General features: G+C 48.5%; 1 protein-coding gene across 2 annotated transcripts in view; it reads right to left on the bottom strand.

Moving 5' to 3' along the window:
* The window catches only part of OTOF (otoferlin), a 98,828-nt gene that overhangs the window by 87,131 nt on the left and 2,781 nt on the right, over positions 1-8,916 (bottom strand). The gene's annotated exons all lie outside the window — the stretch shown is intronic.

The following is an 8,916-nucleotide window of genomic DNA, read 5'->3' as shown; positions in this document are numbered from 1 at the left end:
TGCCAAGGAGTTTTCTAAAGCGATGGCTCTATTTCACAACCCATCAGCAATGTGAGAAAAACCCAGCTAGTTCACATTCCATAAATATTTAGTGAGTGCGAGACTTACTTTTCTAGTTACTGTAGTGCCTGCGGGAAAGTGTCTCCTGTAACTTTGACGTTCATAGCCTTAATGATGCTTCTCACACTTTTTGGTTTTTGGGTCTTAGTCTAGGAGACGTCTGCTTAAGTCTTTGGTGCACTTTAGTTTGTCCATTTGGGTTTTTTGTTATTGATTTGCACTACTGTACATACTGTGATACTGTATGTGCCTTGTCTTCTCATTTTCCTACATGTATCTTGTAATGAATAGAAACTTTCAGTTTTTTGTTTTTGTTTTTGTTTTTGTTTTGTTTTGTTTTTGTGATATGGTCTTTCTGTGTAGCCTTGGCTGTCCTAGACTCGCTTTGTAGACCATGCTGGCCTTGAACTCACAGCGATCCACCTGCCTCTGCCTCCTGAGTGCTGGGATTAAAGGCATGCGACATGACACCTGGCAAAATTTTTAATCCTCAGAAAATCCAGTTTATTTGTTTTGGGAGGTTTGTATTTTACAATGTGTGGGTTTTGTTTTTTGTTTTTTTTTTTTTTAAGAATTTTTTTTTGTGCAATCCAAGAATATAACAAATGCATTTTAAATTTTCTTCTAGAAGCTTACAGTGTTCTGTTGTTTAATTTTAAGCTTTATTTTAACTTTTTTATGTATGTGTGTGCTATGTGCACATGCATGTGTACATGTTGCACGCCTGTGTGCAGGTGCAGAGGCCAGAGAAGGCCACAGTGTGCCCGCCTCTGTCACCTCCTATGTTATTCCTTCAACGCAGGGTCTCTCGATGAACCTAGACTTCACGGGTTTTTGCTGGCTTGTTTTTCACTAGAGGGACAGCCAGCAGGCTCCAACAGCCTTCCTGTCTCTGCTCCTCTCTGTCCTGGCTTTATAAGCTTGCGAGGCCACGCCTAACCTTATTATACAGTGCGGGGATCTGCACCCTGGTTCTCATGTGCAAACGCTCTTACATTCCGAGCCATCTCTCCAGTCCCTCTGGCCCACTTTTTTTTTTTAAACAAGGCCTCTCCATGGAGCCTTGGCTGTTGCAGAACTCGCTATGTAAATCCATCTGGCCTCAAACTCACCACACCCGACTCTCCAGCCCCTTTTTATGTTTAGGGTTAGTCATCTACCTTCAATGGATTGATGTAGCGCATTTGTGGAATGACATAGGGGCCTGAAGTTTATTTCCCCGTGTAGGTATCCAGCTCTTTGAAATACTCACTCCCCTGACTTCAAACCGATCGCCTGTGTTCCCACGAGATCCACATCTGGAAACTGTAGTCCACCCAACCGTCTGTTATCTATTCTTGGGCTAGTGCCACCTTGACTTGGTTCTTGTGACTTTGCTTTTAACCAAATAGTGAGACTCTCAGATATCTGTTTTCAAGGTTGTTTGGGCCATTCCACATCATCCACATGCCCACACATTTAAAAAATAGTTTCCAGGTGTGTACAAAACAGCCTGTCATAGCTTCCGTTGGGACTGGGCTTACCCTATAGGGAGAGCAGTTTCTGGACTGCTGGCACCTTTACTATTACGAACTTTTCTCGCACTGACTAATAATATTTTCTCTGCTCTTTCATTTCTCTGAGTGTTTTGTTTTATTTTTCATGTCAAGGCCTTTGACAAAACTTCTTTCTGAATATTTTGTATTTTATGCAATTATAAGTGTAATTATTTTTTAATGTCATATCAGCTGGCTGTTTCTACAGAAACATTTGTACATGTCAATCCTATGCCCTAAAATGTTGCTAAACTCCACTCATTGTAATAGTTTTCATGTAGGTTCCTTGGGATTTTCCACACACGCCAGTAAAAGGTTTTCTGTGAAAAAGGAAATTTCACTTCTTCCTTTCCGACCTGTGTGAGTTTTGTTTTTTTCTTGTCTTATTGCACTGGCTAGAATGCCACTTACAATGAACAGCGTGGTAATGGAAGTCAGCTTTGCCCGTGCCCGTGATGCTCAGGGTTTGTGGAGTAAGCGTGATGTTGGCTGGATAGTTTCTGGGGTAGTCCTTAACCTGACTGAAGACGTGTCTCCATTCCTACTTTGCTGAGGGCTCCTACCGTGAGTGAATGTTGAATTTTGTCTGATAATTTTTGGGAAACCATGGGTAGAACCTTATGCTTTTCTCATTTATTCTGCTTAAGTTGTGAAATGCTTTGATTTTATAAAATTTTAAAGAGACCTTTGCTTTCCTAGAGTAAAACCAATTTGTCATGATGCCCTCTATCCTGTTGGCTGATATTTTGTTATTTTCTTTTATCTGTGCATTTGAGAGCCAATGGACACACACACACACACACACACACACACACACACACACACACACACACGTGAGTATGCAATGTACATGTGCATCTGTGTGGGAGAGAGTGTATGTGTGTATGTGTGTATGTGAGTGTGTGTGTGTCTGTATGTGTGCATGCATGTGTCTGTGTGTGCACATCTGTGTATGTGTCTGTAGTTGTGTATGCACATCTATGTGTGTGTCTGTATGTGTGCATGCATGTGTCTGTGTGTGTACATCTGTGTGTGTGTCTGTGTATGCATGTGTGTGTGTGTCTGTATGTGTATATGCATGTCTGTGTGTGTAAATATGTGTGTGTGTGTGTGTGTGTGTGTGTGTGTGTGTGTGTGTGTGTAGGCCAGAGGCTCTCCACTTGGTTTAAGGATCCAGGCTCTGTTCCTGAACCTGAGCTTGCCCACCCCATTCAGCTAGACAGTTTCCCTGGGGCTTCCTTGTCCCCTGCTCTCCCCCCCGCCCCAATCCCTAACCCTCCTCCCCTCCCAGTGCTAAGATTACAGGTGGCCTCTGTGGCTGCTTGGCTTTTATGGGCATGCTGGGGATCTGAACCACAGTCCTCACACTTGTGTGGTGCACACTTTACCCATGGAGCCGCTCTTCCAGCTCCTCTTCCTGCCTTTGAGCTTGTGGGGACGAGGCAAGGGTGAAACCCAGAGGGAGCTGTGTGCAAGCCAGGCAGGGGCTCCGGCACTGAGCTATAGCCCAGCCACCAACAGTTTGCAATTTCCCATTTGTGCTGTTCTTTGGCCAGAGGTTAAAAAGAAGGCTATTATGTAATTCTCAAATATTTCAGGCTTCGAAAGCTATCAAAATGCTATTGATCTCATAATGAGCCTCCATATGGCCAGAGAACATACTTTTTGTTGGTGTGTCCAACCTAAGGCCTGTGTGTCACCTGTAGTTCCACAGTAGCTGTGAATGCAGCTCAGCACATTTAGAGATGTCAATATCCTGTGTTTGGAGATGACAATATCCCGTGTTCAAAAGCTTAGGTCTCCCGGTGAGTGTATAGGGCGTCAGTCTTTGCAAGTCTTCTCTTAATCATTAGTGTATATGTCTGACATGTGTTTGTGGTTACACATGGCGCACACGTGGAGGTCAGAGGACAGCATCATGGAGCTGGCGTTCTCCTTCTACCTCTGTGTCCGTTCTGTGGATTGAACTCAGGTTGCCAGGCTTGCTGAGCCATCTTGCAGGCCCGAATGTCAGCCTTTGGAAACACAGTGACACCCGAATCCCGCAGCACATTGCCTGTCGCAATGACGATACCATAGGTATTTAAGACAAATGTGCATTCTTTGGTTTGGAGGCATAAATCCCAGAAAGCCCCGTTAGGGTGGCATTGGTGCAGGCATGTGTCAGATCTTCCATCTCCCTAATGATTTTCTTGTCTGCTTGTTGGTAATTTTCTTTGGAAGCAACCCATCATTTGCTCATAGCGAGGGCTCTTCACTTTCTTATTGACAGATGATGGTACGGAAGGACAAAGAAATCCAACTCAAAATAAGTTGGCCTCCAAAAAGCATCCTCCTCAAGCTCCTTAACGCGTGCCCTCTCTGAAAGGCAGCTGCTCGCAGAGCCCGGCTCGGGACACTGCAGTGTCCCTGAGCCTCTGGTGCTCAGCTAAGCAAAGGCCCCTCTGTCACTGCTCTTCACTTCCTGTTACTCTTACTCAAATATCATTTGACCACCATGTCCCCTTCCTCACCCTGCTAACACCCAGAAAGCCAGCCTTGGGCAGGGTCCATCTGAGAGGCGGCATAACACAACGATCGTAAGCCATATTTGAACTTATTGAGCCCTGTTTCCCTGACACAGCTCAAACCGTCTCCCGGGTGCTGACATCACTGGTTCCCACTTTTCAGACAGGATCTTGGAGGCAGAGAAGGAGGAAGTGTTGCCTTGGATCCCGGGACAGGGCCAGCAGATGCTGGGAATGAGGTTCTCCCAAAACAGGGACAGGTGGAGGAGGGTTGTGACCCTAGCAATCCACAAGCGTTGCAGAGAACTCACTCTGTGCTAGGTGCCGGGAATATAATGAGACATGTTGGGAAAATTACTGCTTTTACATTCTCAGTCGGAGTAAAAATCTTGTTATACGCACAATGCTGATTTTTATCCTTAACTTTTACATTAAAAGAAGAAGAATCAGGGGCTGGAGAGATGGCTCAGTGGTTAAGATCACCAGCTGTGTTTCCAGAAGAGCTGGGTTCGATTTCCAACACCCACATGGTGGCTCACAACCATCTGTGCTATATACCTCCAGCTCTGCTGGATCTGAAACCCTCTTCGGGCCTCAGCAGGTGGCAGGTACACAGATGGTGCACAGAGTTACACAAAAGCAAAACACCCATACACATACAAGAATTTAAAATAATAATAATAATTCAAATGGAAGCAGTTAGCGGGTTGAGAGTCTCACAGGATACCCTGCTGAAGGAGACCCTTCTAGAACTATCTTTCCCTGGGTGATTGGATTGGTGTGCCAACCTGCTATAGTGATGGCTGCTGGCTCCCTGAGATGAGTGACTAAACATTCAACCAGGGCTGAGCTGCCCGAGAACGGACCATCTTTAGAGGGTGTGCCAGCTGGTCTGCGTCGACTTGACACACACTAATTATCTGGGTAGTGGTGAGGGAACCTCTAATGAGAAAACGCCTCTAGAAGATCTGGCTATAAGACCTTTTCTTAATTAGTGACCAATGGGAGAGGGCCCAGCCCACTGTGGGTGGTGCCACCCCTGAGCTGGTGGTCCTGGGTTCTATAAGAAAGCAAGCCAGGGGAAGCAAGCCAGGAAACAGCCCCCCTCCATGGCCTCTGCATCAGCTCCTGCCTCCAGGTACATGCCCTGCTGGAGTGCCTGTCCTGACTTCCTTTGGTGATGAACATCAGTGTGGAAGTGTAAGCCAAATAAACCCTTTCCTCCCCAACTTGTGTTTTGATCATGGTGTTTCATCTCAGCAATAGACACCCTGACTAAGACAGAGGGAATCCAGGGAATCTGTCTTTCTCTATGTGGTAGGGAGTGGTAAACCTTCTTGAAGTGAAGAGTGGATTTTAGGGACACCCTGAACACACTAAAAGAGTCAGGAAGGCATCGAAGTCTCTTCAGGTGGGATCCTCACCTGCCCTCAGGCTGCGCAGCGATTGCTCTTGAGGACTGACCAGCTGCTGCTGGAAGTGGCCAAGGCTCCCTCTGGACCTGGGGGTGCCCACACACATGCTGATGGTGCCAGAACTTTGGCCAGCATTTAGTCAGGAGACCAGAGGAGAACCACCCAAAGCAGAAAAGCTGTCTTAAGTATCATTTTTACCTCCTGTTATTTTCCCATCCTCACCCGGGAATCCGCAGCGGAATTCTGGCAGGGTCTGGCAGGGTCATGCAAGAGGCAAGGGCAGGGACGATCTTAGTCCTATTTGAGCCTGTTGACCCTTGCTTCTCAAAGTCCAAGTCCCTGGGCCCACAAGCCACACCTGCCCTCTATCCAGAGGCCTCTTGTCCTACCCTCTCAATCACCCTGTCTCTGAGCTGCCCCTCCTCTGAATGCCAGGCCACTCTTTCACTCTATCCCACAGCCCTAACTGCACCCTGCTCCCACGCCCACCCCCCACCCCCACCCCCTACCCCTGGCTTTCTCTCTGCAGTCTGGAACCAAATGGAATGTTCTTTCCTGAACCAGGTCTTAGCTTCCCGTGCCCCAACTCCACCTCATACATACTTTAGACCCAAGGCTGTCAGGATTCATCCTGTATCACTTGCTCACTTTATTCACTGAGACAATCTTTCAGTAAAGCCCAGAGCTCACCTACGTGGCAACCCCCCCCCCCCCCCCCCCCCCGCCTCCTGTCTAGCTTGCTCTGGGGAACCCTGTCTCTGCTGTCCCAGGGCGGAATTGCAGGCAAGCCACTGTGCCCACCTTGTATGTACACAGGTTCTGAAGCTCCAAACTCTCCTCACAATTGTGTGGCAAGCACTTTAACCATTCAGCCATCTCCCCAGCCCCAAACTAGTCTATTCTGTAGGCTTGTCCCTGTTCTCTGACCCGCACTCAGGGGCAGCTCCCTAGCAGCATACCCATCCGCCTTCTCACTGATGTCCCTCCCAGACCCCACCCACTTTGAATCCCCTGTTGCCTGTTTGATGCTCCCCCCTGGCCCTGTCCTGCCTCCTGGTTCCAGTGCACTTCCCTGGCCGTGCTGTGCTCTGGCACCTGGGCCTCCCTTCCTATAGCCTTCTGCACATTCACAGTGATGGTGCGGGGAGGTGGGGGGTGGGTGAGTGGGTGGGCGGGTGGGGTCTGCCCTTCCCCTCCAGGGCCTCCCTGCTGTCCTCCCAAGGGTCTAGAGCAGCACTTGGCACATGGATGGTTCTCAAATACCATTTGCAAATGAATGACAGGATGCGTGACTGGATGATTAACTACTTGATTCTTAAGACACATTAGAGTGAAGCTGTTAGTGAGCTGGAAAACAATTTACAACATGGAGGAGACAAAGGAAATTGACGTGGACTGAGTACTTGGCGGTACTAAGGAACTGTTCATTTTTAAGGAACGGTAAAATATATGGGTTTAAAAAAAAATAATACATGTTTTTTCCCCAGCATAATTGGCTTGAGGGGACTAGAAGTGGGATCATGAACAAGATTGGCCATGAGCTGAGGAAGTTGAAACCAGATGGGATTATTCTCCTTCTTCTGCTATGTATTTGAAGCTTTTTATTATAACTTTTCTCTGACTGAGGAGTGGGTGTCGGTAGGAGAAAGGTGGCTTTTTTCGTTGCCAGTGAAGATGGACATGATAAGCAAGCCTCCGCGCTCTGTCTTCCTACAGTCCCAGCAGCGTCACCGTCTTTGTAGCAGAGGACGATTTTACAGTCATTTTCATAGCATGAAAACACCTTCTCCTATCAAAGCAGGAAGGCCTAGGGAATGTTCTGGGTGCAGTATCTGCTCCCTGCCAGGTCTGTGTCTGTTTGAGCTTACTCGGGGGGGGGGAAGGAGGGGGAGGAGGAAGGGGGGAGGAAGAGGAGGAAGAGAGGGAGGAGGAGGAAGAGGGGGAGGAGGAAAAGGACCTCTCAGCACTCTGGGGTGCATTGGAGGAGTGGGGGGATTGCTGGAGCTGCATTAATTGTGTCCACGCTAAGAACACAGAGCTGTTCCCATACCTGCCGTGGGATGCAACTGCCGTCCCTGGAGAGCCCCTCTGTCTGCTGGCTTCAGAAAGAACACCTGCCCCAATCTCCAAGAGCAAAAGTGCCAGGATGGGCTAGGCAGCCAGGGAAATATTGAGGATGGCAGCCTTGGAAAGTCAGCCTCCCTTACTAGGGCAGCAAAAAAAATTACAGAAAGAAGTCCTATTCAGAGAGAGACAGAGACAGAGACAGAGACAGACAGAGACACTCAGGCAAACTGGGGTAAATCTTGTCCCCAGGGTACAGTCACCACCTCCATTCCCCTACCTCCAGCCACTGGGCTGGCTTCTGCTCCCTCACCTGGAGCCATTCCTCCCCTCCCCCATATCTACTTATGCAGAGCCGCCATTCAAGAGCCAGGCAGCTGGGAGCTGTTTTCCCAGCCAGTCTTGCCTCCCCTTACAGGAAGCCCTCCCTGATTTCTGGGGCTCTAAATGACATGGTTACTCCCAATATTTGCTAAAGGATGAGGTCAGCCTTTCTCCGGGACCCTGAAGGTTCTCTGAGCTAGAGGCCGATGTGAGCCAGCGCTCTGGGCTCCCGAGTCCTCTTTTCATGTTGGTGCTCCCTGTAGCATAAAGTTCTGGTGACATTCACAATTGAGCCGAGCCAAGGAGTGGCAGGGTCACCGTGTAAAAGTTTAAAGCCATGAAACAGTGGAAAGCGTGGTATGTGGTGTTGCATGTTTGTGATCCTGTCATCCTCACCTACACAGTGAGTTCAAGGCTAGCCTGGGCTACAAGAGATCCTGACTGAAAGCAGGTGTTGCTTATGGAGGGCGTTTAGCAGTTCACCTGAGATCTGTTCTCTGCCTTGAGGGGCATCAGGAGGTAGGATGGCTCACAGAGTGTGACCTGTGCCCACAGCAGAACTATGGGAGAGCTACAGGGGGGTGCACAGGGTGTGGTAGGGAAGGGGAGAACTTCCTGGAGGAGGTGGCACAATAGCAGGGCCTTGACGTGTGCACAAGATGGACATTTGTAAGGCGAAGCAAGGGATCTTTCTATGACAGAGAAGTAAGCAGACTCAGGCAGGAAACCCTTGATATCTGGGGACTAGACATTGGGGTGTGGGGTGGGGTGTAGAGATGAACTCTCATGGGAAGCCTTCCATAGAGAACCTCCACACTGGCAAGCAGCAGTCCAGGTGAACACATCAAAGTCTGGAAAATTCTCAACTTTGTGTTTTGGCAAGAAGTCTAGGGGCGCGGAGTATAGATACAGCAGCCTACCACTGGGATCCTGGTAGCAAGGGAATCACAGGGACTGAGCACAAGGCAGAAAGGTAGACAGACAGACAGACAGACAGACAGCTCCTACTCT

The sequence above is a fragment of the Acomys minous genome (genome assembly GCF_964271855.1).
Source record: "Acomys minous genome assembly, chromosome: 8".
NCBI lineage: Eukaryota > Metazoa > Chordata > Mammalia > Rodentia > Muridae > Acomys > Acomys minous.
This window is presented reverse-complemented; position numbering and strand designations above follow the sequence as displayed.